At 42.6% G+C, this 5,127-nt stretch overlaps 1 non-coding gene across 1 annotated transcript; it reads right to left on the bottom strand.

Moving 5' to 3' along the window:
* Nucleotides 1-392: 392 nt before the first annotated feature.
* Nucleotides 393-465, bottom strand: trnak-uuu. Its single transcript has one exon. It is a non-coding gene; the product is annotated as a tRNA-Lys (tRNA).
* Nucleotides 466-5,127: the final 4,662 nt, after the last annotated feature.

Raw genomic sequence — 5,127 nt, 5'->3', positions numbered from 1 at the left:
TAGCAGGATGCCGAGGCTTTTTAGGTTTTTCTGAAACTATTTCTGGTCCGGTTCTTTTACTACTAGTTTAGAATGAATACCAATTGTTGTTGTTAGGCAACCGTGGGGAGTCGCATATGATTAGTTAAGGAACCAGGAAGTTGGAAAGAGCAACACGGTGCACCCAAGTTATTCCGGCACGGAACTCTTATTTTGAAGGACAAAAGCTTGACAAAGACATTGTTGATGTAGGAGACAGATTGTTTATAGGGAAGCTTCCTTTCATCCTTCGCAGCAAATGAGAACATTTTAAATTATTTTTAAGGAAAAAACCCCAACTATTCAGCCTTTAAGGGCCAAGGAAAGAGGGAATGGTGGGGCTGAGCAATGAAGTGAGAAAGATCATTTCTATACGCCTGAACAGGGACTTGAACCCTGGACCCTCAGATTAAAAGTCTGATGCTCTGCCATCTGAGCTACCCAGGCCCTTGTGATGTAGTTTCCTTTACTTTTTGTACCTTTGTGTTTGTCTTTGTGGTCAAGGAGCTGGAGAACAGGGGTCCTTTATCTTCTTTTATAAAGTGACACATAAAGTTTGAAAGATCCAGTTTATCAGAAAAGCCAGTGTCGCAAAAGTTGTGATGGGGCTTCAACTAAGGTGGTACTGAAGTTGAGCTAGACCCAAGAAAACAAGGAAGACACCAAGAGATGGGTTCTACTGACCATTTGCTCCCATTTGCTGTCACTGCGAAATCACCAGAATTCATGAAACGCGCAAATCAAATCAAATCAAATCAAACTTTATTTATATAGCACCTTTCATACATAAAAATAGCAACTCAAGGTGCTTTACAGAGAATAAAATAAAATCCCCCAGAACCCCAACCCAATAACAACAAGGCCACCCCCCACCCCTTCCCATCAACACACACACAACACAGAGGGTAAAAGCAAGTTAAGAGGAAACGCTGTCCTAATTCTGGAGTCTTGTAGTGTGGGGAAACACTGAGATAAAACACTGTAAAACCAAATCTAAACAATCTAAAAAACCAACCCTGAGTATAAAAATAATATTTCTCAGTCCCATAAAATAAGAAAACCTGCAAAATAAGAGAATACAAAATGATAAAACAAATACATAAATGATAGAGGAATAGAAGCAAAATATAGCCTTTGTGTTAAGAATAAATAAATGAATAAATACAATAGTAGTAGAAAAAGAAATTTGGGTCTTGAGTCTGCTTTTAAAAATATCCACACTAGGTGCTCCCCTCACGTCCTCAGGCAGGCTGTTCCACATACGAGGGCCGTAGAAATAAAAGGAGGACTGGCCGTGGGTTTTTGTTTTTACTCTGGGAACAGTTAAAAGGCCAGTACCAGAGGACCAGAGGGGTCTAGTGGGCTCCTAAGATAAAAGCAAATCAGATAAATAAGGTGGGCCAAGACCTTTAAGAGACTTAAAAACCAATAAAAGAATCTTAAAATCAATTCTGAAGCTGACAGGGAGCCAGTGCAGAGACTTTAGAATTGGTGTAATGTGGGGCCTTTTTCTGGTCTTTGTCAACAGACGTGCAGCTGCGTTCTGTACATGCTGCAGCTGGTTCAGGTACTTCTTTGGAAGACCAGAAAGAAGAGCATTGATGTAATGTAATTTTGATGTGATAAAAGCATGAATCAGTGTCTCTGCACTGGCTCGAGAGAGAAACAGCCTGACGCGGGAGATGTTCTTTAGATGATAAAAAGCAGTCTTTGTTATGTTTTTAATATGGGGCTCAAAACTGAGATCTGCGTCTAAAATCACTCTCAGGTTTTTTACTTGATTTAAATGGTTGAGTGCTACTGTTTTCAGTTTGGCCTCCAGTTTCACTCTCTCAACTTCAGGTCCAATCATTAAAACTTCTGTTTTATCCTGGTTGAGCTGCAGGAAGTTTTCTGCCATCCACCCTCTGATATCTAAAATACAATCTAACAGGGCATCAATGGGCCTGTGCTCATCAGGAGTCACAGCAACATATAACTGTGTGTCATCAGCATAGCTGTGGAAATTTATGCCATGTCTCCTGATGACATCACCAAGAGGAAGCATGTAAAGATTAAAAAGGGTGGGGCCTAAAACTGAGCCTTGGGGTACACCACAGGTCAGTCTATATCTCTTGGACGAGGATTCCTTCATGCTAACAAAGAACTCTCTATCTGTTAGATAGGATTTAAACCAGTTAAAAACAGTACCAGTGAGGCCAACCATGTCGTGGAGTCTGTTTAAAAGAATAGTGTGGTCAACCGTGTCAAAGGCTGCGCTGAGGTCAAGCACCACTAAGACAGAGAGTTTTTTCATGTCAGTATTGAGCCTAAGGTCACTCACAACCTTGACCAGTGCCGTCTCAATGCTGTGATTGGTCCTAATGCCTGACTGAAACTTCTCAAATATATTGTGTGAGATAAAAAAATAATTTAACTGATAAAAAACAGATTTCTCTAAAATTTTGCTTAAAAAAGATAGGTTGGATACTGGACTGTAGTTGTTAAGAACTGCAGCATTTAAATTGCTCTTCTTCAGAACAGGGGTCACTATGGCTGTCTTTAGGGAGGAAGGGAAGACACCCGTCTGGAGAGAGCAATTCACAATGCTCAGTAAATCCTCCTTAAAAGAGCCACAGACAGTTTTAAAAAAAAGGCAGTAGGGATGGGATCTAAAATACAAGTTGCAGATCTTAACTGTGAAACAACATCCCTAAGCATTGCAGCATCAACGAGGGCAAAACTCTCCAGTGTTTCCCCACAGGTAATCAAAACCCCAGACCATTTAAAATCTACAATGTGATGGTGATGCAGGTCAGATCTAATTTTCTCTATTTCATCTCTGAAATGGGCTGCAAACTCTTCACACCTGGCATCAGTGGGTATATCAGCAGGATTGTTAGAAACAGGGTTAATTAGGCAATTCATTATGGAGAAGAGGACACGTGGTTTGTTTTTATTTTCAGTTATGAGTTTGGAGAAGTGGGCCTGTCTTGATATTCTAACAGCCTCATTGTAAATACATAAGTGTTCATGTAGAATTTGATAATTTCTTGTTAGTTTGTTTTTTCGCCACCTCCGCTCTGCTATTCTGCAGTTCCTTTTTAACCTCTTGATATCTTCAGTTTTCCAGGGAGGAGCTGGTTTTGTTGTTACTTTCTTCAGTTTTAGTGGGGCCACTTTATCCAGGGTAGCACGTAATTTACTATTAAAATGGTCAACAATAAAATGACAGGATGAAGGTGAAATAAAAGCTGGGGTGCTGTAAAGTTGATCAGTAAAGTTTGCAGCCACTTCAGCATTAAGACAGCGTTTCCTAATAATCCGTTCAGGAATAGCTTGTTTCATAAAACCTTCAACCTTAAAAATGACACAAAAATGGTCAGAAATACCTAAATCAACAACTGATGTTATGTTGGTAGATAGTCCATAAGTAATAACAAGGTCTAACGTGTGGCCCTTGTTGTGCGTGGGTACTCTGACATGCTGGGTAAAATTCATACAGTCTAAAAGATTTAAAAAGTCCTGGGGGAAAGAATCTGACTGATTAGCTATGTGCAAATTAAAATCACTTAAAATAACAATCCTCTCATACTGGTTGATTGAGAGCAGCTCTGAGAAGTCTGTTATGAATGATGAGCATCTTCCAGGAGGTGTATATACTGTTACTCCAAGGACAGGTGGGCTGCTAAAAACAATGGTGTGATATTCAAAAGAAGAGTATTCTTCAAACGAAATGTCTTTAAAACCAATGGAAGATGACAGGATAGAGGCTGTCCCACTACCTTTTCTACCTTTCCTGGCCACATGTGTGAACATGTAGTTATGTGGTGATGCTTCAGTTAGGGTGATGGAGGCATTTGTGCTGAGCCATGTCTCTATTAAAAACATACAGTCAATGCTGTTGTCTAAAATCAGGTCTTTTATAAGAAAGGACTTATTTAAAAGTGATCTGATGTTTAGTAGGGCCATATTCAGGGGACCAGAATGAGTGTCCTTAGAAACCGGGTGTGTGTTGGGTGGGCTGTTGAGTGTCTGTATTGACGTGAGGTTAGCAGGGTTTCTGTGGGACTTTTTACTGAGTATCTGTGTTCTGTTCGTGATAATGGACTGTATGGGGAGAGACACAGGTGTAGGTGGTGATGCCAGGTGGTACTGATAGGGGGCGCTGGCAGGAGATACAGTGCTCAATGGTGCAGGTAGGGTGTTGTGGTTGGTAATTAGTCAGTCATGTGTAGCGCATGTACAGCATGCTGCATGTTTGCAGCTAGCACCTTGCTTCCCAGCGGGCTTGGGTGAACTCGGTCGCCTCTGAAGAAAGAGGCCCGGTTCCAGAAGAGGTTAAAATTGTCAATAAAACCAACCTTGTGGGCACTGCAGGAAGACAAAAGCCAGGTGTGGAGGCTAAGGATTCTGCTGAAGTGCCCCATTCCACGGGCTAGTGTTGGGATCGGACCTGAAATAAAAACAGATTTTCCGCAGCTGCTGAGAAGGTTAAAAAGGTCCCTAAAATCCTTTTTTGTCAGCTCAGACTGCTGACAGGCTGTATCATTTGTTCCCACATAAACTATGACGCGTTCAATAGAAGATGGCATAGAGTTCAGCAGCCCAGGGAGCTTGTCGAGGATGTCCAGGACCGTGGCTCCAGGAAAACAGTGTGTGGTGGCGTTGAAAAGTTTGATGTTTCTGGTGATGGAATCTCCCAGAATTATTGTTGTTGGCGAAAACAAGGGAGGAGGAGATGTTGAGACGATGCTCTCCGGACAACCAGGTGTATGTTTTTGTACAGATACTGCCTTCCTTGTTTCACCCAAGCAGAGCGCACAGCCAGAGCTGGCTGGGTTCGCAGGAGAGAGGTGATCAGTGGTGGGCAGAGGGCCAGTGCCGGCCCCAGGAATGCCATCTGAGTCAGCTGGCAAAAGTTTGCTGCGGGACCGAGCGGCCATGTTGCACGACTCTAGATGTCCCTCCTGCTTAAAGCCAGAGATAGGGACGTCCATCCCCAGTCTGGGCGTAAAGTGAATCGAGCCAGGCGGAACAACCACGGACCGACGCCGGCTTTTACGTTCCATAGGAGAAGCGGGTCTCATCACTGCCTTTGTGGAAGACGGAAGGGAAGCCAGGTAGCCA

The sequence above is a fragment of the Melanotaenia boesemani genome, chromosome 24 (genome assembly GCF_017639745.1).
Source record: "Melanotaenia boesemani isolate fMelBoe1 chromosome 24, fMelBoe1.pri, whole genome shotgun sequence".
NCBI lineage: Eukaryota > Metazoa > Chordata > Actinopteri > Atheriniformes > Melanotaeniidae > Melanotaenia > Melanotaenia boesemani.
This window is presented reverse-complemented; position numbering and strand designations above follow the sequence as displayed.